This window comes from Meleagris gallopavo, chromosome 8, assembly GCF_000146605.3.
Source record: "Meleagris gallopavo isolate NT-WF06-2002-E0010 breed Aviagen turkey brand Nicholas breeding stock chromosome 8, Turkey_5.1, whole genome shotgun sequence".
NCBI classification, from domain to species: domain Eukaryota; kingdom Metazoa; phylum Chordata; class Aves; order Galliformes; family Phasianidae; genus Meleagris; species Meleagris gallopavo.
In genome coordinates this window covers 15,874,404-15,888,198 of record NC_015018.2, presented here as the reverse complement: position 1 = coordinate 15,888,198, position 13,795 = coordinate 15,874,404, and positions in this window count along the sequence as shown.

The window sequence follows — 13,795 nt, the reverse complement described above, 5'->3', positions numbered from 1 at the left end:
AAAAAAAGAGGAGGTGTTTGAGGCGGAAACGCATGACACTTGTGTTCCTGCAGGCAGGAGTTTCCTGAGGTCCCCAGCTTCCTGTGAAACAGTTCCCTGCTAACTTGGCAATGGCCTGCACATGTACAGCCTGCCCAGGTGAAAGGGTCAGAAGAGAGGAAGTTTTTTTACTGCAATGCCCTTATGGTGCAAAAAATAGCCTGGTGGGACAGATCAGCCCTCAGCTCCCTCGACAGTAACATGTTAACCCCTGCCAGCCTGGGCCTTGCTTCAGCCACTTGCTCAGTCTAGATCCATCCACTGCTGCAGAACTCAGGAACAAAGCTATGGACTTGTTGCTGCATTGTTTTAAATGCTGCAGTTGCTTTCATTTGGAAGAGTTTCTTCTCATTTAGAGCAATCTGTTTCAGAGGAGTGCAAGAGAAGAGTTAGGTGTGACTTGCTAAACACAGCAGTATAATCTATGAGATCGTGGGCAATTTGCATTGCATTCCCTTGGATACATGTACACACCTCAGTAGAACTGAATATTTTTCTCATGTAGCAATTTAATTAGAACTGATTAAAGTAAACATGTCCTGAAGGCTTGAATATGACAGAGGCATTGCAGAATAAATGCCATTTTGATTAAATAACGACTTTTTTCCCTTGAGCTGGATAACTAATCAAAACACGAGGGTGAAACTTTGGTTAATAATAAAACTCCCACCAACTTCAATAGAGCTATATTTCACCTTAATTGTGCTCATAATTACACTTTCACAGCCTGATTACGGAATGGACTGTTTCCCACTTGGAGGGGGTATACATTGTTGTCCAAAAGAAAACTGGGAGCCAGGCGCTGCTGATCTGCAGTGTGTGAACCTGGAATGAGGCCTTTGGCTCTGCTCAGGAAAGTGATGAAGTTCCTGGCCCATGAGCACGGAGTTGCCCCACGGACTCTTCCACTGAAAAAGGTATGAGAAGAAGACTCTGGAACAGTGAGTGCTGATCTCTGCAGACCTGGCTACTCTGGTATTCAGAAGTAAATGCAGAGAGCAGGCCAACCTTGAGTGGGTTTGAATATGCTACACAAGCCTTCATCTCTTCTGGTTGAGCTGTGCATGTCCCCATTCACTGAAGGGGAGTTGGACTAGATGACCTTTAAAGGTCCCTTCCAACTCTTAGGATTCTATGATTCTATGATCTCCATTGGAAAATTTTACAGGGCTTCCCAGATGGAGAAAGATTGAAAACAACTGTCCTTGAGGGGAGGATGGTGTTCAGTAGCCAAGGACCTGTCTGGATAACCCTAGCACATATTTTGCAAATAGCATCTGCTTCTGCAAACCTGCTATTTAAAAAATCTCTTGCTGAAGCCAAATCAGCGCTCTTTCGTTTGTGTACAGCCCTGATATCCAGTTCTTGGGTGTGTATTTCCTCTGGACATCCCGGAGGATATCTCTGGCTCCACTGTTTGTGAAATCAAGTCAGTAACGTGACTGTGGACCTTACGCCATGGTCTGCATACATGACTGTGTGCAAGCAGCAGGTGTGTGCTGTTATGTGGCCCCACATCTGCCACCTCTTTCACCTCTTTCATGCTGCGGAAAGAGCGCAGGAGCTCAAGTTTGGTACCAGTGCTGAGGTGCTCTGCCTCTGAGCACGGCAGTCCATTGCTCTGCTTTTCATCTACCCTTTCATCTGCTGAGTGACCACTGCTGTCCAGAGTTACTACAGAAAGTTCATTTTTCCCTCTTCAAACAAACCCCAAAGCAGGGCTGTTCTCCAAATAGGAAGTGCTGGAGCTGTCTTTTCTGTTCAGATCTGAACTAAACCCAGTGAAAGAAATGAAAAGTAATCAAGGACTTTCAGGAATCTGGGACCATGGCTTTTGTGATTTTTATCTTAACAGTAACACCTGTGCTTCTGTTTATAAAACTCTGCTTCTTTTTGTATTCCTGTTCAGTGTGGGATGAACGGAGACAGCCAGATATTCCACTGCAGACCTCTCTGTGCTACTAATTTAAGATTACTGTTCAGACTGAAATTTCCAAGTTGGCTCATGATGAATCCCTAGTCTATATGCAGCTCTTGAGAGATATTTCCATATCCTGAAATAACAGGAGACTTGTGATGCATCACTTCATGACCTTGCAGTGCTCCACAACTCAAAGGATGGAGGACTGATGTCACCACACTGTTGTACAGCAGAACAGTCACTGCGCTACAATCCTTCATTTAAAGTCAATACAATTGAACGGAGGAGTTAATAAGACTTGCACGCTTCCGTGCCAGGTACAAATAATTGGCATATATATTTTTGTATTTGCATAAGGACAGCTTGCTTTCTTAGGTGCCTCCCAAAAAGTTGTTGGCAGTGCTCTTAACAGAAGAGAAAAAAAAAAGAGAGAGAGTGAATACTGACCTCCAGGTGACCCAGCTTTGAATGTCAGTGAGTTGCAGTCCCAGAGCACAGTTTTCTTCCTCCAGAGTTAGTTTTAGTATAAAGAAAGAAACAGGCAAAGATGCAATATAGTATTGCAAACTGCATCAGTCACATTCCAGTCTGTCAAAATCAGAAGAAAGTGAGGGACAGACTTGCATTTGTCCTGATAGCCCATATTTGTACAGGCTCAGAAGGCAGCAGGAAACAAGGGCATGCTGCAAAGGGCTGCAGAGCAGACCTCAGGTACACTTGGCTGCAGCAGGTACCTGCCTGGAGTCTGATTTTTCGACAAAGGCTCCACATCTGACAGTTTTGGGGATATTTAAAGTTGTGTTTTCAAGCACACAAAGAGCCCTCTAGAAGGAGTTGGCTGCTCATTTTAGTGCCCCAAAGTGCAGGCTGAGGCAGTTCTGAAGATCTAGCTCTGCTTGTGGACGCTGAACTGTTGTGAAAGCTGAGCCCTTTTTCATATAAACACCGAACTGTCTGGTGTCAAGTCAGGTTTGCAAGATAAGATAAGGGTGCTTCGGTGAGGGATAAATGAAGGAGAGTTAATGGAAACAAAGTTATGGTAAATAGATAGCATCAAGAAGCAGGGAGGGTTATGTAGTGCTTTGCATAGCAAAGATGGATAGAGAGTGTAGGCAGTCTTCAGAGCTGTGGGAGATGAGAGGGAGGGTAGAGCTTCCACACCCTGTTCCCTGTATGAAAGGTGTGAGCAAGGGGCCTGGAAGCTCTGGGACAGGGCCAGCGTGGGCTGCAAGTTTTGGAGCAGGCTGAGTGGAGGGCAGTGTAAGGAACGGGGATGTGATAAGGCTGAGGAAGGACTGGGTGAAGGAGAGGAAAGGAGCAATGTGAGAAAAGAATAGAGTGCAGGAGGCCAGGAGTGCCCCTATCCTCTACCTCTCAGTGCCCCTGTCCTACAGGCAGAGCTGGGTCTCCCAGCTGAGTCAACAAGGAGCTGCTCTGCTGAGAATGTCCCAGTTCCTCTCATGGATGCTGCAGGGCCCCAGCGGCAGACAGAGGACAGTGTGCTGCCAGCAGCCACTTGCTCAGGGCACCAGCAACCTCAGAAATAATAAGCGGTGTTGCCATTGTCTCTGTGTTTGTAGGTGTTGTGGCGCAAATAATGAAAGCTGGTAGACATACACAAGTTGCTGTGGAAGTTCCTGTGCAGGCAGTACAGGTCTGTGGGACTGTGCCACAGACACTTTTTTATTAAGAGAGAGCTCTTGTTTTTTGGAAAGGTCTTCAAGGCTGTTTACTTTTCCTCTGGGTTGTTCTCACATCTGCAGTAACTCAAGCTAGAGTTGCTATCATTGTGCTGCTTTGGGCAATGGGTATTTTAAGGGGAGGTTTGGTACCTCTTTCAGTGATGTTACTTGAGTCATACAGGTGGAGCAGCATGATTCCATGGCACAGGAAAGCTCAGGGCATGGCACGTGGTTACACTGCAGCAGCAGGGAAACAGACTGAGCTGTGCTGAGCATCATAGCGCTGCCGGTGGCCAAGGCCCTGTCAGAGCTGGTGTAACATTTCTGGCACCAGCATTAGCCTGAGCGTCTGCACATTCTTATCAGCAAGACTTACAGGTAGAATTACTTGTTTGTTCACATGTAATAGAAATATTCCTTAACTCTGCACCTCCCTGGCCTCTCTTGGTGGTCAGTATACTCTACAGACTAATATACATCCCGGCCTTAACCTTTATGGCTGTATAAATTTCTGCCTGCAATAGTTCACAACCTTCAAAATTCAGGAAAAAAAGATAATTAGAGGAAATCTATCATGATTCAATTGTACAAGTAAGTCTGTAACTCAATTATTATCCCCCATGCATGCAAGCTAATGATCAGATGGTTCTGAGACATGAACATAACCAAAGCTCTCTATCTGAACAACTGGAATTTTACCGTGATTTAAATCAAATTAGGATTTAGTAGCTCAGAAACACTTTGAGAAAGCTCTAGGAGAAAAGAGTGATCTTTAAAGCCATGGGAAGCAAAACAGAGGGATGTATGACAGTGAAAGCTATACAGGCTAGGTAGCACCTGATTTGATTCTCCTGAGTTCTTAGGTGATTCTTTGGTATACATCCTAAACATTTTGGATCAACTGTTCAGTTTTAACTTTCACTTTCATGCAAGCCAATCATACATTTAGCTGTAAGAACTAGAAGGATTATGGTTTGTAAATTTCCTGGCCTCCCTGACCAGTCAAGCCTGGCACAGAAAATACTGAGTGGAAAGAATTGTGGTGAGGAAAGATTTCACAATGTCAGCAGTACCCAAAGGGAGAATGAGGTGGAGCTTGATGAGTAATGAGAACTTTGGTACCAGCTGGTCTGGATATCTCAGAAAAAAAAGTTGTGATTTCATCCTGATATTTGGATGAAGATCTGCCCTACCAAGTGTGCTGTGGCCACCTCAGTTTCTCCTCACAAAAGGGAGTAACCTCCCCTTCCTTGGGGTGCTGCCAACTGCAAAGCAGAGCATTGCAGAGCTGTTTTTACTCCAGCCAACAGCAAACAGACCTCCTGATCTTTGCAGTATTTCTTCCCAGGTGGTGTTGCAGGTGGTTTGGAAAGCTTCTGGCTTTTCAAATAGCCTATAGTTCTTCAAAATCCTCCTCCTTTTCCCCAGATTAACTGTGTTTTCCCACCACCGCCACACATACCAGCAATGCTAGAGAATGTACTAATAAGGGTGTAAGTCAATGTAATGCAGGGTCCCCAGATGCCACACTTTTCTGAGAGGCAGTACAAATTGCTGGTTAGTCCCACAGCTTCAGCAGAAACTCCTGCTCTTCCAGGAGTGCCGACGCTGCCACATCACTCCACAGAAGGCAATGAACTCTGTTTGTACTGCTGCTGGATTTCATTGAGCTATTTTGATCTTAGATAATATGATGTGCCAATGAAAGAGATGTGTGTGATTGGAGTGCTGATCTTGTGAGCTGGAGGAGAACATGGCAAGGAGTCTGCATACATTAGTATTAGCCACAGTTGGCAGAGACGGATTCCTCCGCTGGATACCTGTTGCTAGAGGGCACAAAAATGTGCCTGTTTGGGTGGCTGGGTGAGTTGCAGAGAGCACTGGGAAGGCGTATTTACACTAAGATGATGCAGGAACCCATGTGATGGTCTTGGGTAAAGAATCACTCCAAAGCATGAGGTGATGCCCATCTATTACATCTCCCTTTTCACTTGGAAATTGACTGATATGAGAGAGAAAATGGCTGGCCTCTTCTGGCCAGGAAAACACAACTGTGATCACTGGCAGCTGCCTTAGAGCTGGGGGCTGAAGAGAGGAGTGATATCCCAGTATATGAAAATGCCAAGCCTTGTTTCATCAGTAGTTTTGCAGAGGATGTCTCTGTGGTTATTTCTTTTCTTTTCTTTTTTTTTCTGTGAAAATACAGAGCTCAGGTATTGAAGGCAGAGGGGTGGTTAGCGAGGAGTCGGGTGTTGTAGGAGTCTCAATTAACTGTCCCTAACACTTCAGGGACATGTGATAATAACAGAAAATGTGCATAGAGCCTCTGGCTGCCATGAAGAGCTACTGTAAACTAAAACAGAGATAGCTATGCTTCACTGCCCCAACTTCGTGATTGTTTTTCAAGTGTAAGCAAGTCCTGTACAGGAATGGGGATTTTTTTCCTGTTTCCTTCTTTTCAGTAGTTGAAAAGTAGTGTTTCCAATAAAACTGCACGGTATCTGCATAGCTGGCAACATAAATAACTCCCCCAGACATTCAGGTTGGCGTGCATCTGCTCCAATCAAATGCTGTGGGCATTTTCAGTCATGTTCTCATGGACTTCAGGGTAAGATGAAGTATAACTTCAGCTTTTTTTCCCACAAGTGGTTAGTTTTCCCAGCACCACCCTAACAAAACCCTCCAGCACTGAGTACAATGGATTGTTAATCCTAAATTGATGCCTTTAGTAAAGAAATACTGGAATTGAAGTAAAGAAAATTTCAACACATCATTAAAAATATGTCACCTTCACTGTGGCATTGTAGGACAGTTGACGTGAATTCTTATGTTTGTGTCCATGGAAGGGAACTGTCATTTTCATTGCTAAAATATTTGTTCATTGGATGGAAATGATTACAAATGGAACAAAACAAAATATTTTGATTAAATACAGGGCTGGTCTTGTTTTGTTTTGTTTTGTTTTTTCCAGTAAATATTAGATATTTTTAGTTCTCTTACCCCTTTTGTAGGGAAAATATAGCAGATATTTACAAATCACCTTCCATCTCAGTGGACCCACAATTGCAGAAGAATCGCTCCCTTTGGCACTGAAATATTACTACCCATGGGGCAAGCACCATTTAACCATGTAGCTCCCCAAGGCTGCTTCCACAGAGCAGAGTTTTCAGGAGACAGACTCCAGTTCCTAATCTGTGCCAAACCGAAGAGCTGACACTGAAGTGTTAGAACTGGCTATCCCACGGGGCCGAGGAATGAAAACTGTCCAAATTCCAGGAATGGTGCTGAGAACAGCTGCAATGAAACCATGTCCCACCAACTTTGATCTTGGATCTTCTGCACAGGATTAAAGGGGTAACTGAGCCTGGAGCTGATGCATAGGCGTTTGGGAAAGCAGCAGGGGGAGTTTCTTAAGTTTTCATGGGAGTTACTGAGCATATGATGATAAGGCAAAAATGACTCTCCTTTATTATAAAGGTCCATTTATTTCTGAGTGCTTCAAGACCCATACAGGAACACAACAGGGACACTGGCAGACTCTCTGTGCTCTCTGTGTAGTGATTTTTTTGTTTGGGTTGGAGAGGTGATGCTTTGGCCTGGATCAACTTTGTAAATAAGGACGGAACAAGATTTGTTTGCACAGATCCAAACACTTTACTTGTTCTTTCTGCTTTTCTCCAGGGTTTGTTGTGATGAGTTCAAATACTTGTCACATCCCTGGGATATAAGCAGCTGCCAGAAACCCCTCTGGCTGCCGTCAGTCCAGCTCAAGACACCTTGTCAGAAGTGGCTCAAACAGAAGAGAGTGCTGTTTGTATCCATACAGCATTCAAACCCCACTGTTGTCAGAGTAAGGAATCATATTTCCCTAGTGCCTGCCCTCTAGGTAAGAAAAGGCAAACATATCATCCAGGTACTATGATAAGTCTGCTAGAGATGTCTCTGCAACCTCTTTCTCCTCCCCAAACTGGAATGTGCCTAAGCTCCTTCGGGTCTGGTTCTTTCTTTTTTTCTGACAGCCCTTGGGGAAGGCACCTAAAACCTTTTAGCAAACATTATTTATGGACTCAGAACACTGAGAACGTGTCTTTACAAATAGTCTGTACAATATGTCCTAAGCTCTCCTGTCTGGCACCTAAATATTTTGGTCCAAATTCTCAGATTTCTTTGGCTTTTTGCTGCAAACCAGATTTACTGATTCTAGGTTGTTTCTATATGTGCAAAGCACTGAAAAAACTGATCTGTACCTATATGACTTGCATGGTAGCATCTCCATTGTTTGCAGCTCCTGTTGATTCCTTCTTAGGCCCTAGGTTTAATATTTTTGCTTGAGAAAAAGAGCTATAGCTCAGTGCTAGCCCTGAGTACCCATATTACATGGCACAGCACCTTAGGATGCCACGGAGGAGTAAGTTCATCTATAGTGGACCATCTCATACCTAACAAACACCACCCTCTTCTTCTAGATGCACCTATATGTCCTTGTGGGTACTCTGCTTATGTAGCCAGCACAGAGGTTAAAGAGAGGGTCGGTTCATAAAAGAGAGGCAGCTGTAGATAAATTTATCAAAACCACCTAAAAAACTTCCCTCAGAGGAAAACCACCATTTTTCTGTCTTTTCGGGATCAAGACCATAGCATAAATCCCACAGAGAGAAGCTCAGTGGGTTCTGTCTCTTCTCTTTCCTATAAGAAAGTGTGAAAACATTCACTTTCACATCTATATAGTGCTTCCCATTTCCCATATGGAACGCTTTGTAGATTATGTAGTTCTTGTCTTAATCATCATTAAAGAAAGTGCCTTATTTAAGTCAGGAGTTTGAGACAAAATGAAAAACAATGTATCCAGCTGAAAACATAGGGCAGGAGGTGGTCTGAGGTGGAATCTAGATGCAAACATTAACATTATTCAGTGAATACTATATGATCCTTATTAATTGTAATCGCCTGAAAATTCCAGATTTCCATTCAAACCAAAGGCCATTATCTCCATCATTGTAGGGCCTGTAGCTTATCCTGTGTTGTTTGCATGTATAGGCTGCGCTGTACTGCAATGCACTGTGAGATGTGGGTGTTACGAAAGAAGGGTATCATTGGGCTCCTGTTTATGGTGGCTTGTCCTTTGCTCATCCTCTTATGTTGAGTCATGCATTCTTGGGCTGTGTAGTCCAACTGGATCAAAGCAGAAGCTTGCACGAACAGCGGACTCTAGAGGTACAGAAAATCTCGAGAGTGTAATCCTGGGATTTTTGCCAGAAGTTTGGGACCACCATGTTTTGGTGGCCATGTGAGCCCCAGTCTGAGTCCTCACCTACAGCTACTCCTGTACCACCTCATGCCTTGGTTTGTCTTTAAGGAAGATTCTGTCTTCTAGACTGGTTTCTGAATGCTGGCAAAGAGGATGGAACTTACTGACTTCAGACGAGATGCCAAACCATGCAGAGGGGACTCTACTGTAAATAATCCCTTAAAATTGATTTTAGAATAAGAAATGAAGGGAGGTAAAACAAAATACCCAGAGATGCTGACTTGTCCTCTACAGTCATCCTCCCTCACTGGTAATTAGTCATCTCCCCCTTTGAGCCCAACAGACCAGCTACATCACATTCCTCATTTTCTTCATTGCTGGCAAGAAATTTGTTTTTGGCATGCCTTCTGTAGGATTCAAAATTCCTTTGTGCTCTGGTGAGTGTGAAGGAAGGGAGTTTCACTTCTGTAAAGATACGCTAAAAGTATACATTAAAGGTAGGGCTCTGCACCCCACCCAGGTTGCAGGGAGCCATTCGTGGCTCTCTGATCCCACAGCTCTGGCACCTGGTGAACTAAGTGGGCTGGAGGCTCTGGGTCTGTGTGTTTCTCTGCTTGCTCTAGGAGATCAGTGTGCTCTTGCAGGGTGCAAGTCCCTTCTGACTCACTGAAAAACTGAGCAGGGAGGAATCAGATGGAATGGGATTTCAATTGAGATATCAGCTTTCCTTTACCATCTGCATTCTGTGAGCCAAAAGAATTTTGGGTCTTGTTTATGGTACTTAATTACATTATAAGTACAATTGCAGGCAAATCATCTAGTGTAGATTCCCCAAAAGACCAGTATAAAGCTCTCTTCTTTACCAGTGTAATGCTGGTAAAGAAGGTGTTTTCTATGCCTTAGGAAGAGGATCTCAATGGTGGAAAGATCTCTTTCCACCATAGTTGTGGCGTTCAAGGGGTGATGTGAATAGGAATCTGACCCTCCTTACTGAAGTGTTAAACCATGGTCTTGCTAAGGCAGCATTTCCTGGTATTTCTAATGACAATTAAATGGGAGAACGTTTTCCTGATGATAAGCTTGTAAGCTAGCCCACTTCTGAAGGAATTGCAAAAGAATAAGACTGATCATCTCACGCAAACCAGCTGTCTTGCATTGGGGCTGAATTACAGTGATCAAAAGCCACAAAAGGAGGAACGGGTTACTTCCCACAGATGGATGATGCTCGGAAAACATTCTCATATGCTTTATGTGCTGGTTTTTGCCTGTAAATGTGTGCCTCCTTTCTGTGCTCTCAATCTGTAGTAAGTTCTCGACCTGCACATTTGGTACATTTTGTTTACAGATGTTTGTGTTCCTCCTTTGCCTGACAGCAAACATTTCACAAGAGGTGTACTTTACTGAGAATTTGGAGGTCATTGTCTCATATGACAGCTCAAAAATGTAATCATTCCTGATCAGAGCTGACTTGGACTGAAAAGAGAAGCAGAAGACTGGCATGTATAAATGTAGGTGAGGGCTCTCTCGTAGGTTTCTGTGTGCAAAGGCAAAGTTGCACCCTTTGATCTCTTATCCTAATCCCTTAGAAACAGCGAAATCCCTGTGGATCACAGGCTGCAATCAGCCATGCAGGGACCCCAAGGCTTCACTAGCAGCAGGCTGCAGCACAACAGCTCTTCGTTGCTCTCCCTCACCTGTAATGTTTTCATTTCTAATAGCTAAAAGCAACAAGGTGGTTTAGGGACCAACTGAGTTGGATGCATTTCAGGATTTGGAGCCAGCCATAAGTTCTGACCTCCATTTATGTTCACATCAAGTCAGAACAGCCTGGAGTTTTGGAGCAGTAGGTTATCAGGATGAGGTCTGCTTCTCATACCATTTGAATGAAATTGGTGCCTGTCTGGATATACAGCCACAAATCATTGCAGAGGCAAGCAGTTATGGTCAGAGAAACCAGAGAGGAATTTGTTAGTTACCTGAAGGTAAGTCAGGAAATGCATTGCTGGCAGAGCTTACATTTGAAAGATTTGGACCGGGTGATGGGCTGGATAAAACCACCATTTCTTAGCTGATGTCATATTCTCAGTTACAAATGAAACTGCTGTAACACCCATACCTAATCATAGTGAACACAAGCAATCTTTTAAGCAATGTATGAATAGAAGGACTATATTCAAATACCAGGTTAATTGCTGACTGTGATGATTAGACGAATGTAGTGATTTTTTGGCCAGTTTTGCAGAAACTTTTTGAATACATTTCCTGGCCTCCAAGAAAGCTGCTTGCCTGCTGTATTACACTATCAGTCCTTATCCCTAACAACCTCAATCCTGCTCTGGCTTGTTTGAGCTGTGTGCTGCAGCAGGAGCTAGAAAACTTGGGACATTGCTGTACAGAATGGTGGGTAGTGTTTTTAGGTGTCTTTGTATACAAACAAATGCAGCTGATTAAAGCTGGCTGCCCAAAGAGGTTTCTGCCTCCGTCTGCACACCCCACTCTTTTATCATCAGTTACAGGGATTTCAGGTTACTTGAAAGGCTACACTGGAAATGAGCCTCGGGAGCTGCTTCACATGTAGTTCAGCTCCTGCTGATGGAAATGGACCAAATCTGGAAGAAGGACACTTCATGTCAGCATGGTATTTGGTATCAGCTGCGTGCCATACCCCGCAGCCCTGGCTGCCAGCTCAGAGGAGGATTTGACTGCTTACTTACACAGAGGGGCTGGAACACAAACATGCTTCTGCTTCACTGATCAACACATTTTGCCTCGTATGCTTCAGGCCCATAAGCTACATAACTGAGCCCGAAGGAAAGAGTAGCTTTTCAGAGTCTATGCAGCCATCTAGTGTTATTGTGTATATAGTACACCGGTTAACATCTGAGCCCTGGCTCACTGGAGAGCTTTCTTCCTGCACGTCTCCTAGCTGAATGTTTAACTCTAAGTTAAAGGAGATTATTTAAACTTCCTAATTCACTAATCCTGATGACCTCTGAAATTTTTGATCACCTAAAGGCTGTGCATATGGATGGAAGAGAGACTTCTGCTACAGTATTTCTTTTAGACAGATAGTGCAGATTTCTTCTGTCAGGAAGAGCAAAAGCAAGATGTTTTAGCTGCTGCTGCATTTTAGCAACACTAATTCTCAAGAAAAGAAAAAAAAAATTGAAGATTATTGAGCGAACATCAGGGAAGCCACTGTTATCTGCCACTATGTGGGCTACACAGTGCTTTGAAGACTTTCACGTGTGTTCAGGAGTAGGAAGCCTTGTACATATATTGTAAATGAGAGAGACAAATATCCTGGCTGTATTTCTCACTTCTCTTGCCTAGAGAAAACCAGCTTATTTGAAGTCCCAGATTCCAACTTCAGCAGTCAGGGCAATTAGTACAAGGCACTGCTCTTACTGCTTGGAATAAATTCATTAGGAAAACTGCGTAGGCACAGAGCATGATGAAACAACACGCATTCCTGTGTTGCATACCAGAGCAACAAGTAAATTTCAAAGGTGACAGCCCAGAGTTACTGTGACTTCACAGCAATCACTTGGCTGACCTGAGAACAGAACCGTCTTTGTTTACAATCTGCATTTTTTCTAATTCTTATCTACTCTCTTGCACTGTAATTTCCCCCAGCCCCCTCTGCGCCTCTAGGTTCAGCTTTCTCTGCACCTTGCATTATGCTGTACAAATGTCCAGGTGTTACAAGGAAGTTTCATCTTCCAAAACAAAAGCTGATGGACCAGGCACTATCTGCACTGCAGTAACAAGTCACTGCATAGTGAGACAAAAGACATTTCTTCTCGATAGAAGTTACATGTTATAAGCTGTTTGCTTTGGCTGAACAGTGAAATTAAATATATGCCATGGATGGAGATGCACCATCTTCTGGATCCTGCTGCACTTAGGGAAGATGCTACCAAATCTGCCCACTTAACATTATTTGCTGACTGAAGTGGCCCTATTCCCACCCTTAAGAATCTGCCCCATGATTATTTTACATAAGCATTCCCTTATTCACCTTGTGAGGTCAGACCATTAAAATCAAATATTAAAGTCTCAGTCTCAAAAGTTGTTGAAGGGAGCAGTGATCACCAGCACTAATGCATTCCATGTTGATAGCTGCATATGGAGAGTGTTTGTTGGCATCATCCCACTCGTATGCTAAGCCAGGATAAGTACCCTTATCTGCAAGGCTGGACATGAATCTTCTGCATATTCCCTGGTAAGTGTCTGTCTCTGGGATGCTAAAAACAGGCCACAGTGTGTGTCCAGCAGGCTTCAGGCCCAGCTGTCTGACCTTGTACCATTTGCCCGGGATAGGTTTTTGAAAGACACACTTTATAAAGAGTCTGTTACTGCATGAAGTTTTGTGATTATAGGATATTGGAATGTCACCAAAGAGAAGTCTGATTAATACTATTTTGTTCCTGCTGACCAACAGGGAAAACAGTATTCCAGCCCTACGTAATGATTAGTTGAAAATAGAAACATCTCACATACAAAGGAAAATACTCTTCTGGAAGCTAAGAGAGCACTCTCCTGCTGCATCCCACAGGCGGGATTCTTGGGCTAGGGATGGATGCAGACATGGCACGATGGGAGGGAGGATGAGGATTTGACAGGACAATGCAACCTCTCCCTGGAAAAAGGAATGGCCATGGCCCCACCACGCAGCAGCATATTCCCCTGCCCCAAACAGCTTGCAGGCATGGTGCTGAGCAGAGCAGGAAATGGCTGAAACAACACTTTCTGATTCAAGATGTGCTGACAGAACAGATCTTAATTATTACTACTATTATTTTTTAAAGAAACAGAGTTATTAACATATATATCCCCACCAAAATCTTTGCAGTTTCATTTTCTCAAGTGCTTCTGAAGCTTAGTGACACCTTCACCTTTGCT